General features: G+C 49.3%; 1 protein-coding gene across 1 annotated transcript in view; it reads right to left on the bottom strand.

Annotated features, from left to right (window-relative positions):
- The window catches only part of LOC135054814 (oocyte zinc finger protein XlCOF6-like), a 99698-nt gene extending 85455 nt beyond the window's left edge, over positions 1-14243 (bottom strand). The window contains exon 1 of the mRNA XM_063958185.1: positions 14142-14243. The gene's annotated coding sequence lies outside the window, so the exon portion shown is untranslated. The remainder of the gene's footprint in view (positions 1-14141) is intronic.
- Between the last annotated feature and the right edge of the window lie 357 nt (positions 14244-14600).

The following is a 14600-nucleotide window of genomic DNA, read 5'->3' as shown; positions in this document are numbered from 1 at the left end:
CAGCTTCTGCCATTGCACTCCTGCTTCTTGTGCCGCCCTGTCTGTTCACATGGGCGACTGCCGTGATGTTGTCCGACTGGATCAACACCGGTTTTCCCTGAAGCAGAGGTTCTGCCTGGCTTAGAGCATTGTATATTGCTCTTAGTTCCAGAATGTTTATGTGAAGAGACGTTTCCAGGCTCGTCCATACTCCCTGGAAGTTTCTTCCTTGTGTGACTGCTCCCCAGCCTCTCAGGCTGGCGTCCGTGGTCACCAGGATCCAATCCTGTATGCCGAATCTGCGGCCCTCCAATAGATGAGGACTCTGCAACCACCACAGAAGAGACACCCTTGTCCTTGGAGACAGGGTTATCCGTAGGTGCATCTGAAGATGCGACCCTGACCATTTGTCCAACAGATCCCTTTGGAAAATTCTTGCGTAGAATCTGCCGAATGGAATTGCTTCGTAAGAAGCTACCATTTTTCCCAGGACTCTTGTGCATTGATGTACAGACACCTTTCCTGGTTTTAGGAGGTTCCTGACAAGCTCGGATAACTCCTTGGCTTTTTCCTCCGGGAGAAAAAACTTTTTTCTGAACCGTGTCCAGAATCATCCCTAGGAACAGCAGACGAGTTGTCGGCATTAACTGGGATTTTGGAATATTCAGAATCCACCCGTGCTGTTTTAGCACTTCTTGAGACAGTGCTAATCCCATCTCTAGCTGTTCTCTGGACCTCGCCCTTATTAGGAGATCGTCCAAGTATGGGATAATTAATACGCCTTTTCTTCGAAGAAGAATCATCATCTCGGCCATTACCTTTGTAAAGATCCGAGGTGCCGTGGACAATCCGAACGGCAGCGTCTGAAACTGATAGTGACAGTTTTGTACAACGAACCTGAGGTACCCCTGGTGTGAGGGGTAAATTGGAACGTGGAGATACGCATCCTTGATGTCCAAGGATACCATAAAGTCCCCCTCTTCCAGGTTCGCTATCACTGCTCTGAGTGACTCCATTTTGAACTTGAACTTCTTTATGTACAGGTTCAAGGACTTCAGATTTAGAATAGGCCTTACCGAGCCATCCGGCTTCGGTACCACAAAAAGAGTGGAATAATACCCCTTCCCTTGTTGTAGAAGAGGTACCTTGACTATCACCTGCTGAGAGTACAGCTTGTGAATGGCTTCCAAAACCGTCTCCCTTTCGGAGGGGGACGTTGGTAAAGCAGACTTCAGGAAACGGCGAGGTGGATCCGTCTCTAATTCCAACCTGTACCCTTGAGATATTATCTGCAGGATCCAGGGATCTACCTGCGAGTGAGCCCACTGCGCGCTGTAATTTTTGAGACGACCGCCCACCATCCCCGAGTCCGCTTGAGGAGCCCCAGCGTCATGCTGAGGCTTTTGTAGAAGCCAGGGAGGGCTTCTGTTCCTGGGAAGGAGCTGCGTGTTGCTGTCTCTTCCCTCGACCTTTGCCTCGTGGCAGATATGAATAGCCCTTTGCTCTCTTATTTTTAAAGGAACGAAAGGGCTGCGGTTGAAAAGTCGGTGCCTTTTTCTGTGGGGGAGTGACTTGAGGTAGAAAGGTGGATTTCCCGGCTGTAGCCGTGGCCACCAAATCTGATAGACCGACTCCAAATAACTCCTCCCCTTTATACGGCAAAACTTCCATATGCCGTTTTGAATCCGCATCACCTGACCACTGTCGCGTCCATAAAGCTCTTCTGGCCGAAATGGACATAGCACTTACCCGTGATGCCAGTGTGCAGATATCCCTCTGTGCATCACGCATATAAAGAAATGCATCCTTTATTTGTTCTAACGACAGTAAAATATTGTCCCTGTCCAGGGTATCAATATTTTCAATCAGGGACTCTGACCAAACTACCCCAGCACTGCCCATCCAGGCAGTCGCTGCAGCTGGTCGTAGTATAACACCTGCATGTGTGTATATACTTTTTTGGATATTTTCCATCCTCCTATCTGATGGATCTTTAAGTGCGGCCGTCTCAGGAGAGGGTAACGCCACTTGTTTAGATAAGCGTGTTAGCGCCTTGTCCACCCTAGGAGGTGTTTCCCAGCGCTCCCTAACCTCTGGCGGGAAAGGGTATAATGCCAATAATTTCTTTGAAATTATCAGTTTTTTATCAGGGGCAACCCACGCTTCATTACACACGTCATTTAATTCTTCTGATTCAGGAAAAACTATAGGTAGTTTTTTCATACCCCACATAATACCCTGTTTAGTGGTACCTGTAGTATCAGCTAAATGTAACGCCTCCTTCATTGCCAAAATCATATAACGTGTGGCCCTACTGGAAAATACGGTTGATTCGTCACCGTCACCACTGGAGTCATCGCCTGTGTCTGGGTCTGTGTCGACCGACTGAGGCAAAGGGCGTTTCACAGCCCCTGACGGTGTTTGAGTCGCCTGGACAGGCACTAATTGATTGTCCGGCCGCCTCATGTCGTCAAACGACTGCTTTAGCGTGTTGACACTATCCCGTAGTTCCATAAATAAAGGCATCCATTCCGGTGTCGACTCCCTAGGGGGTGACATCCTCATATTTGGCAATTGCTCCGCCTCCACACCAATATCGTCCTCATACATGTCGACACACACGTACCGACACACAGCAGACACACAGGGAATGCTCCTAACGAAGACAGGACCCACTAGCCCTTTGGTGAGACAGAGGGAGAGTTTGCCAGCACACACCAAAAGCGCTATATATATATCAGGGATAGCCTTATAATAAGTGCTCCCTTATAGCTGCTTTGTTATATCAAATTATCGCCATAAATGTGCCCCCCCCTCTCTGTTTTACCCTGTTTCTGTAGTGCAGTGCAGGGGAGAGACTTGGGAGCCGTCCTGACCAGCGGAACTGTGAGAGGAAATGGCGCCGTGTGCTGAGGAGATAGGCCCCGCCCCTTTTCTGGCGGGCTCGTCTCCCGCTATTTAGAGAAATTAGGCAGGGGTTAAATATCTCCATATAGCCTCTAGGGCTATATGTGAGGTATTTTTAGCCTTTATAGGTAATCATTTTGCCTCCCAGGGCGCCCCCCTCCCAGCGCCCTGCACCCTCAGTGACTGCCGTGTGAAGTGTGCTGAGAGGAAAATGGCGCACAGCTGCAGTGCTGTGCGCTACCTTTTGAAGACTGCAGGAGTCTTCAGCCGCCGATTCTGGACCTCTTCTGTCTTCAGCATCTGCAAGGGGGCCGGCGGCGTGGCTCCGGTGACCATCCTGGCTGTACCCGTGATCGTCCCTCTGGAGCTTGATGTCCAGTAGCCAAGAAGCCAATCCATCCTGCACGCAGGTGAGTTGACTCCTTCTCCCCTCAGTCCCTCGCTGCAGTGATCCTGTTGCCAGCAGGAATCACTGTAAAATAAAAAACCTAGCTAAACTTTTTCTAAGCAGCTCTTTAGGAGAGCCACCTAGATTGCACCCTTCTCGGCCGGGCACAAAAATCTAACTGGAGTCTGGAGGAGGGTCATAGGGGGAGGAGCCAGTGCACACCACCTGATCGGAAAAAGCTTTACTTTTTGTGCCCTGTCTCCTGCGGAGCCGCTATTCCCCATGGTCCTTTCAGGAACCCCAGCATCCACTAGGACGATAGAGAAACTACCATAGTTTTTCCTGAATCAGATAAATTAAATAAAGTGTGTGATGATGCGTGGGTTCCCCCCGATAGAAAATTATGGGCGGTATACCCTTTCCCGCCAGAAGTTAGGGCGCGTTGGGAAACACCCTTTAAGGTGGATAAGGCGCTCACACGCTTATCAAAACAAGTGGCGGTACCGTCTATAGATAGGGCCGTCCTCAAGGACCAGCTGACAAGGCTGGAAAATATAATAAAAAGTATATACACACATACTGGTGTTATACTGCGGCCAGCGATCGCCTCAGCCTGGATGTGCAGAGCTAGGGTGGCTTGGTCGGATTCCCTGACTAAAAATATTGATACCCTTGACAGGGACAGTATTTTATTGACTATAGAGCATTTCTATATATGCGAGATGCACAGAGGGATATTTGCACTCTGGCATCATGAATAAACGCGATGTCCATAACTGCCAGAAGATGTTATGGACACGACAGTGGTCAGGTGATGCAGATTCCAAACGGCACAGTATGGCCGTATACAGGAAGAGGACTTGTTTGGGGTCGGTCCATCGGACCTGGTGGTCACGGCAACTGCTGGAAAATCCACCGTTTTTTACCCTAAGTCACATCTCTGCAGAAAAAGACACCGTCTTTTCAGCCTCAGTCCTCTCGTCCCTATAAGATCATATCTGCCCAGGGATAGAGGAAAGGGAAGAAGACTGCAGCAGGCAGCCCATTCCCAGGAACAGAAGCGTTCCACCGCGTCTGACAAGTTCTCAGCATGGCGCTGAGACCGTACAGGACCCCTGGATCCTACAAGTAGTATCCCGGGGGTACAGATGGGAATGTCGAGACGTTTCCCCTTCGCAGGCTCCTGAAGTCTGCTTTACCAAGTCTCCCTCCGACAAGGAGGTAGTATGGGAAAAAATTCACAAGCTGTATTCCCAGCAGGTGATAATTAAATTACCCCTCCTACTACAGAAAAGGGGTATTATTCCACACTATATTGTGGTACTGAAGCCAGAAGGCTAGGTGAGACTTATTCTAAAAATTTGTTTTTGAACACTTACAAAGGTTCAAATTAAGATGAAGTCACTCAGAGCAGTGATAACGAACCAGGAATAAGGGGACTATATAGTGTCCCGGGACATCAGGGATGCTTACCTCTATGTCCCAAATTTGCCCTTCTCACTAAGGGTACCTCAGGTTCGTGGTGCAGAACTGTCACTATCAGTTTCAGACGCTGCCGTTTGGATTGTCCACGGCACCCTGGGGTCTTTACCAAGGTAATGGCCGAATTGATGATTCTTCTTCGAAGAAAAGGCGTCTTAATTATCCCTTACTTGGACGATCTCCTGATAGGGGCATAGTCCAGGGAACAGTTGGAGGTCGGAGTAGCACTATCTCGGATACTGCTACAATCAGCACGGGTGGATTCTAAATATTCCAAAATCGCAGCTGATCCCGACGACACGTCTGCTGTGCCTAGGGATGATTCTGGACACAGTCCAGAAAAAGGTGTTTCTCCCGGAAGAGAAAGCCAGGGAGTTATCCGAGCAAGTCAGGAACCTCCTAAAAACAGTGCATCATTGCACAAGGGTCCTGGTAAAAATGGTGGCTTCCTACGAAGCAATTCCATTCGGCAGATTTCACGTAAGAACTTTTCAGTGGGATCTGCTGGACAAATGGTCCGGATCGCATCTTCAGATGCATCAGCGGATAACCCAATATCCAAGGACAAGGGTGTCTCTCCTGTGGTGGTTATAGAGTGCTCATCTTCTAGAGGGCAGCAGATTCGGCATTCAGGATTGGATGCTGGTAACCACGGAGCCCAGCCTGAGAGGCTGGGGAGCAGTCACACAAGGAAAAAATTTCCAGGGAGTGTGATCAAGTATGGAGACTTTTCTCCACATAAATATACTGGAGCTAAGGGTAAATTTATAATGCTCTAAGCTTAGCAAGACCTCTGCTTCAAGGTCAGCCGGTATTGATCCAGTGGGAAAAACATCACGGCAGTCGCCCACGTAAACAGACAGGGCGACACAAGAAGCAGGAGGGCAATGGCAGAAACTGCAAGGACTTTTCGCTGGGCGGAAAATCATGTGATAACACTGTCAGCAGTTTTTCATCCCGGGAATGGAAACTGGGAAGCAGACTTCCTCAGCACGACCTCCACCCGGGAGAGTGGAAACTTCATTGAGAAGTTTTTTCCACATGATTGTAAACCGTTGGGAAATACCAAAGGTGGACATGATGGCGTCCCGTCTGAACAAAAAACGGGACAGGTATTGCGCCAGGTCAAGAGACCCTCAGGCAATAGATGTGGACGTTCTGGTAACACCGTGGGTGTACCAGTCGGTGTATGTGTTCCCTCCTCTGCTTCTCATACCTAAGGTGCTGAGAATTATAAGACGTAGAGGAGTAAGAACTATACTCATGGCTCCGGATTGGCCAAGAAGGACTTGGTACCCGGAACTTCAAGAGATGCTTACATAGGTCTTATGGCCTCTGCCGCTAAGAAGGAACTTGCTTCAGCAAGTACCATGTCTGTTCCAAGACTTACCGCAGCTGCGTTTGTCGGCATGGCGATGGAAAGCCGGATCCTAAGGGAAAAAATAAGAATTTACTTACCGATAATTCTATTTCTCGGAGTCCGTAGTGGATGCTGGGGTTCCTGAAAGGACCATGGGGAATAGCGGCTCCGCAGGAGACAGGGCACAAAAAGTAAAGCTTTAGGATCAGGTGGTGTGCACTGGCTCCTCCCCCTATGACCCTCCTCCAAGCCAGTTAGGTACTGTGCCCGGACGAGCGTACACAATAAGGGAGGAATTTTGAATCCCGGGTAAGACTCATACCAGCCACACCAATCACACCGTACAACTTGTGATCTAAACCCAGTTAACAGTATGATAACAGCGGAGCCTCTGAAAAGATGGCTCACAACAATAATAACCCGATTTTTGTAACTATGTACAAGTATTGCAGATAATCCGCACTTGGGATGGGCGCCCAGCATCCACTACGGACTCCGAGAAATAGAATTATCGGTAAGTAAATTCTTATTTTCTCTATCGTCCTAGTGGATGCTGGGGTTCCTGAAAGGACCATGGGGATTATACCAAAGCTCCCAAACGGGCGGGAGAGTGCGGATGACTCTGCAGCACCGAATGAGAGAACTCCAGGTCCTCTTTTGCCAGGATATCAAATTTGTAGAATTTTACAAACGTGTTCTCCCCTGACCACGTAGCTGCTCGGCAGAGTTGTAATGCCGAGACCTCTCGGGCAGCCGCCCAAGATGAGCCCACCTTCCTTGTGGAATGGGCCTTAACCGATTTAGACTGTGGCAGGCCTGCCTCAGAATGTGCAAGTTGAATTGTGTTACAAATCCAACGAGCAATCGACTGCTTAGAAGCAGGCGCACCCAACTTGTTGGGTGCATACAGTATAAACAGCGAGTCAGATTTTCTGACTCCAGCTGTCCTGGAATATATTTTCAGGGCCCTGACAACTTCTAGCAACTTGGAGTCCTCCAAGTCCCTAGTAGGTGCAAGGCACCACAATAAGCTGGTTCAGGTGAAACACTGACACCACCTTAGGGAGAGAACTGGGGACGAGTCCGCAGCTCTGCCCTGTCCGAATGGACAAACAGATATGGGCTTTTTTGAGAAAAAACCACCAATTTGACACTCGCCTGGTCCAGGCCAGGGCCAAGAGCATGGTCACTTTTTATGTGAGATGCTGCAATGTGATGCTCAATGTGATTTGAGAAATCCCAGAACTACGTTGAGATCCCACAGTGCCACTGGAGGCACAAAAAAGGGGTTTGTATATGCAATACTCCCTTGACAAACTTCTGGACTTCAGGAACTGAAGCCAATTCTTTCTGGAAGAAAATTTACAGGGCCGAATTTGAACCTTAATGGACCCCAATTTGAGGCCCATAGACACTCCTGTTTGCAGGAAATGCAGGAAACGACCGAGTTGAAATTTCTTTGTGGGGCCTTCCTGGCCTCACACCACGCAACATATTTTCGCCACACGTGGTGATAATGTTGTGCGGTCACCTCCTTTCTGGCTTTGACCAGGGTAGGAATGACCTCTTCCGGAATGCCTTTTTTCCCTTAGGATCCGGCTTTCCATCGCCATGCCGACAAACGCAGCTGCGGTAAGTCTTGGAAAAGACATGGTACTTGCTGAAGCAAGTCCCTTCTTAGCGGCAGAGGCCATAAGACCTCTGTAAGCATCTCTTGAAGTTCCGGGTACCAAGTCCTTCTTGGCCAATCCGGAGCCATGAGTATAGTTCTTACTCCTCTACGTCTTATAATTCTCAGCACCTTAGGTATGAGAAGCAGAGGAGGGAACACATACACCGACTGGTACACCCACGGTGTTACCAGAACGTCCACATCTATTGCCTGAGGGTCCCTTGACCTGGCGCAATACCTGTCCCGTTTTTTGTTCAGACGGGACGCCATCATGTCCACCTTTGGTATTTCCCAACGGTTTACAATCATGTGGAAAAAAACTTCTCAATGAAGTTTCCACTCTCCCGGGTGGAGGTCGTGCTGAGGAAGTCTGCTTCCCAGTTTCCATTCCCGGGATGAAAAACTGCTGACAGTGTTATCACATGATTTTCCGCCCAGCGAAAAGTCCTTGCAGTTTCTGCCATCGCCCTCCTGCTTCTTGTGTCGCCCTGTCTGTTTACGTGGGCGACTGCCGTGATGTTTTTCCCACTGGATCAATACCGGCTGACCTTGAAGCAGAGGTCTTGCTAAGCTTAGAGCATTATAAATTTACCCTTAGCTCCAGTATATTTATGTGGAGAAAAGTCTCCATACTTGATCACACTCCCTGGAAATTTTTCCCTTGTGTGACTGCTCCCCAGCCTCTCAGGCTGGGCTCCGTGGTTACCAGCATCCAATCCTGAATGCCGAATCTGCGGCCCTCTAGAAGATGAGCACTCTATAACCACCACAGGAGAGACACCCTTGTCCTTGGATATTGGGTTATCCGCTGATGCATCTGAAGATGCGATCCGGACCATTTGTCCAGCAGATCCCACTGAAAAGTTCTTACGTGAAATCTGCCGAATGGAATTGCTTCGTAGGAAGCCACCATTTTTACCAGGACCCTTGTGCAATGATGCACTGTTTTTAGGAGGTTCCTGACTTGCTCGGATAACTCCCTGGCTTTCTCTTCCGGGAGAAACACCTTTTTCTGGACTGTGTCCAGAATCATCCCTAGGCACAGCAGACGTGTCGTCGGGATCAGCTGCGATTTTGGAATATTTAGAATCCACCCGTGCTGATTGTAGCAGTATCCGAGATAGTGCTACTCCGACCTCCAACTGTTCCCTGGACTATGCCCCTATCAGGAGATCGTCCAAGTAAGGGATAATTAAGACGCCTTTTCTTCGAAGAAGAATCATCAATTCGGCCATTACCTTGGTAAAGACCCCGGGGTGCCGTGGACAATCCAAACGGCAGCGTCTGAAACTGATAGTGACAGTTCTGCACCACGAACCTGAGGTACCCTTAGTGAGAAGGGCAAATTTGGGACATAGAGGTAAGCATCCCTGATGTCCCGGGACACTATATAGTCCCCTTCTTCCTGGTTCGTTATCACTGCTCTGAGTGACTTCATCTTAATTTGAACCTTTGTAAGTGTTCAAAAAAAATTTTTTTTAGAATAAGTCTCACCTAGCCTTCTGGCTTCAGTACCACAATATAGTGTGGAATAATACCCCTTTTCTGTAGTAGGAGGGGTAATTTAATTGTCACCTGCTGGGAACACAGCTTGTGAATTTTTTCCCATACTACCTCCTTGTCGGAGGGAGACTTGGTAAAGTAGACTTCAGGAGCCTGCGAAGGGGAAACGTCTCGACATTCCCATCTGTACCCCCGGGATACTACTTGTAGGATCCAGGGGTCCTGTACGGTCTCAGCGCCATGCTGAGAACTTGTCAGACGCGGTGGAACGCTTCTGTTCCTGGGAATAGGCTGCCTGTTGCAGTCTTCTTCCCTTTCCTCTATCCCTGGGCAGATATGATCTTATAGGGACGAGAGGACTGAGGCTGAAAAGACGGTGTCTTTTTCTGCAGAGATGTGACTTAGGGTAAAAAACGGTGGATTTTCCAGCAGTTGCCGTGACCACCAGGTCCGATGGACCGACCCCAAACAAGTCCTCTTCCTTTATACGGCCATACTGTGCCGTTTGGAATCTGCATCACCTGACCACTGTCGTGTCCATAACATCTTCTGGCAGTTATGGACATCGCGTTTATTCATGATGCCAGAGTGCAAATATCCCTCTGTGCATCTCGCATATATAGAAATGCTCTATAGTCAATAAAATACTGTCCCTGTCAAGGGTATCAATATTTTTAGTCAGGGAATCCGACCAAGCCACCCTAGCTCTGCACATCCAGGCTGAGGCGATCGCTGGCCGCAGTATAACACCAGTATGTGTGTATATACTTTTTATTATATTTTCCAGCCTTGTCAGCTGGTCCTTGAGGACGGCCCTATCTATAGACGGTACCGCCACTTGTTTTGATAAGCGTGTGAGCGCCTTATCCACCTTAAGGGGTGTTTCCCAACGCGCCCTAACTTCTGGCGGGAAAGGGTATACCGCCCATAATTTTCTATCGGGGGGAACCCACGCATCATCACACACTTTATTTAATTTATCTGATTCAGGAAAAACTATGGTAGTTTTTTCACATCCCACATAATACCCTCTTTTGTGGTACTTGTAGTATCAGAAATACGTAACACCTCCTTCATTGCCTTTAACGTGTGGCCCTAATAAGGAATACGTTTGTTTATTCACCGTCGACACTGGATTCAGTGTCCCTGTCTGTGTCTGTGTCGACCGACTAAAGTAAACGGGCGTTTTAAAACCCTTGACGGTGTTTTTGAGACGTCTGGACCGTACTAATTGTTTGTCGGCCGTCTCATGTCGTCAACCGACCTTGCAGCGTGTTGACATTATCACGTAATTTCCTAAATAAGCCATCCATTCCGGTGTCGACTCCCTAGAGAGTGACATCACCATTACAGGCAATTGCTCCGCCTCCTCACCAACATCGTCCTCCTACCTGTCGACACACACGTACCGACACACAGCACACACACAGGGAATGCTCTGATAGAGGACAGGACCCACTAGCCCTTTGGAGAGACAGAGGGAGAGTTTGCCAGCACACACCAAAAACGCTATAATTATATAGGGACAACCTTATATAAGTGTTTTCCCTTATAGCATCTTAATATATATATAAGCATATCGCCAAATTAGTGCCCCCCCTCTCTGTTTTAACCCTGTTTCTGTAGTGCAGTGCAGGGGAGAGCCTGGGAGCCTTCCCTCCAGCCTTTCTGTGAGGGAAAATGGCGCTGTGTGCTGAGGAGATAGGCCCCGCCCCTTTTTCGGCGGCCTCGTCTCCCGCTCTTAACGGATTCTGGCAGGGGTTAAATATCTCCATATAGCCTCCGGAGGCTATATGTGAGGTATTTTTAGCCAAAATAGGTATTCATTTGCCTCCCAGGGCGCCCCCCTCCCAGCGCCCTGCACCCTCAGTGACTGCCGTGTGAAGTGTGCTGAGAGGAAAATGGCGCACAGCTGCAGTGCTGTGCGCTACCTTTAGAAGACTGAGGAGTCTTCTGCCGCCGATTCTGGACCTCTTCTTACTTCAGCATCTGCAAGGGGGCCGGCGGCAAGGCTCCGGTGACCATCCAGGCTGTACCTGTGATCGTCCCTCTGGAGCTGATGTCCAGTAGCCAAGAAGCCAATCCATCCTGCACGCAGGTGAGTTCACTTCTTCTCCCCTAAGTCCCTCGTTGCAGTGATCCTGTTGCCAGCAGGACTCACTGTAAAATAAAAAACCTAAGCTAAACTTTCCTAAGCAGCTCTTTAGGAGAGCCACCTAGATTGCACCCTTCTCGGCCGGGCACAAAATCTAACTGGCTTGGAGGAGGGTCATAGGGGGAGGAGCCAGTGCACACCACCTGATCCTAAAGCTTTACTTTTTGTGCCCTGTCTCCTGCGGAGCCGCTATTCCCCATGGTCCTTTCAGGAACCCCAGCATCCACTAGGACGATAGAGAAAAGGCATTCCGGAAGAGGTCATTCCTACCCTGGTCAAAGCCAGAAAGGAGGTGACCGCACAACATTATCACCACGTGTGGCGAAAATATGTTGCGTGGTGTGAGGCCAGGAAGGCCCCACAAAGAAATTTCAACTCGGTCGTTTCCTGCATTTCCTGCAAACAGGAGTGTCTATGGGCCTCAAATTGGGGTCCATTAAGGTTCAAATTCGGCCCTGTAAATTTTCTTCCAGAAAGAATTGGCTTCAGTTCCTGAAGTCCAGAAGTTTGTCAAGGGAGTATTGCATATACAAACCCCTTTTTTGTGCCTCCAGTGGCACTGTGGGATCTCAACGTAGTTCTGGGATTCCTCAAATCACATTGGTTTAAAACCAGTCAAATATGTGGATTTGAAGCATCTCACATAAAAAGTGACCATGCTCTTGGCCCTGGCCTGGACCAGGCGAGTGTCAAATTGGTGGTTTTTTCTCAAAAAAGCCCATATCTGTTTGTCCATTCGGACAGGGCAGAGCTGCGGACTCGTCCCCAGTTCTCTCCCTAAGGTGGTGTCAGTGTTTCACCTGAACCAGCTTATTGTGGTGCCTTGCACCTACTAGGGACTTGGAGGACTCCAAGTTGCTAGGAGTTGTCAGGGCCCTGAAAATATGTTCCAGGACAGCTGGAGTCAGAAAATCTGACTCGCTGTTTATACTGTATGCACCCAACAAGTTGGGTGCGCCTGCTTCTAAGCAGGCGATTGCTCGTTGGATTTGTAACACAATTCAACTTGCACATTATTCTGAGGCAGGCCTGCCACAGTCTAAATCGGTTAAGGCCCATTCCACAAGGAAGGTGGGCTCATCTTGGGCGGCTGCCCGAGAGGTCTCGGCATTACAACTCTGCCGAGCAGCTACGTGGTCAGGGGAGAACACGTTTGTAAAATTCTACAAATTTGATATCCTGGCAAAAGAGGACCTGGAGTTCTCTCATTCGGTGCTGCAGAGTCATCCGCACTCTCCCGCCCGTTTGGGAGCTTTGGTATAATCCCCATGGTCCTTTCAGGAACCCCAGCATCCACTAGGACGATAGAGAAAATAAGAATTTACTTACCGATAATTCTATTTCTCGGAGTCCGTAGTGGATGCTGGGCGCCCATCCCAAGTGCGGATTATCTGCAATACTTGTACATAGTTACAAAAATCGGGTTATTATTGTTGTGAGCCATCTTTTCAGAGGCTCCGCTGTTATCATACTGTTAACTGGGTTTAGATCACAAGTTGTACGGTGTGATTGGTGTGGCTGGTATGAGTCTTACCCGGGATTCATAATTCCTCCCTTATTGTGTACGCTCGTCCGGGCACAGTACCTAACTGGCTTGGAGGAGGGTCATAGGGGGAGGAGCCAGTGCACACCACCTGATCCTAAAGCTTTACTTTTTGTGCCCTGTCTCCTGCGGAGCCGCTATTCCCCATGGTCCTTTCAGGAACCCCAGCATCCACTACGGACTCCGAGAAATAGAATTATCGGTAAGTAAATTCTTATTATTGCCATTTATTTTGCCCCCCCTCTCTGTTATACCCTGTTTCTGTAGTGCAGTGCAGGGGAGAGACCTGGGAGCCTTCCTGACCAGCGGAGCTGTGACAGAAAATGGCGCCGTGTGCTGAGGAGATAGGCCCCGCCCCTTTTTCGGCGGGCTCGTCTCCCGCTATTTAGTACATTTAGGCAGGGGTAAATATCTCCATATAGCCTCTGGGGCTATATGTGAGGTATTTTTAGCCTTTTTAAAGGTTTTCATTTGCCTCCCAGGGCGCCCCCCCCCCCCCAAGCCCTGCACCCTCAGTGACTGCCGTGTGAAGTGTGCTGAGAGGAAAATGGCGCACAGCTGCAGTGCTGTGCGCTACCTTAAGAAGACTGCAGGAGTCTTCAGCCGCCGATTCTGGACCTCTTCTTGCTTCAGCATCTGTGAGGGGGCCGGCGGCGTGGCTCCGGTGACCATCCAGGCTGTACCTGTGATCGTCCCTCTGGAGCTTCATGTCCAGTAGCCAAGAAGCCAATCCATCCTGCACGCAGGTGAGTTCACTTCTTCTCCCCTCTGTCCCTCGTTGCAGTGATCCTGTTGCCAGCAGGAATCACTGTAAAATAAAAAACCTAAGCTAAACTCTCTAAGCAGCTCTTTATGAGAGCCACCTAGAATTGCACCCTTCTCGGCCGGGCACAAAAATCTAACTGGAGTCTGGAGGAGGGTCATGGGGGGAGGAGCCAGTACACACCACCTGACCTGTAAAAGCTTTACTTTTGTGCCCTGTCTCCTGCGGAGCCGCTATTCCCCATGGTCCTTTCAGGAACCCCAGCATCCACTTAGGACGATAGAGAAAATAATAACAACCCCTCATACACTGAGGTGGGGCTTAGGACCCGGAGGTCTCTGCAGCGTATCACACCCAACAGCAAACAACACCACTGCAGAACACGTTACCTGGCTGCTGCGCTGCGGAAATTAATTCACTACGTGTACTAAAATGGCGGCTGTGCTCCGTGGCCCCGCCCCCTCCGCAGTTACACAGGAAACATGTACTACATGGCAGAGTCTATCCAAAGTATTTCACTCTGGTGATGAGCGTGTGACCAATCAGATGCAGCATCTCCTATTTAGAAGACCGCCTTCATATTTAGCGCAGCCCGATTGGCTACTGGGCTCGTCAATCATTACACAGCGGCAAACGATGAGGCCGCAATAGTGCTAGTGACAGTAAGTGGGAGGAGCCGCATGTTCAGCCTGGGCATACGATTGGTTGGAGTAAAATGCGTGGGAGGAGTCAGCTGTGGGACGGCTGTATCGCTGTGGGATACAGGAGAGGCAGTAACCATAGCTACATAGAGGATGCCAGACAGAGCAATAGAGGAGACCTCACAACACAGTTACTGACTGTCACCC

The sequence above is a fragment of the Pseudophryne corroboree genome, chromosome 3, assembly GCF_028390025.1.
Source record: "Pseudophryne corroboree isolate aPseCor3 chromosome 3, aPseCor3.hap2, whole genome shotgun sequence".
Classification (NCBI taxonomy): Eukaryota; Metazoa; Chordata; class Amphibia; order Anura; family Myobatrachidae; genus Pseudophryne; species Pseudophryne corroboree.
Note: the sequence above shows the minus strand (reverse complement) of the source record. Positions and strands in the feature narration are given on the sequence as shown.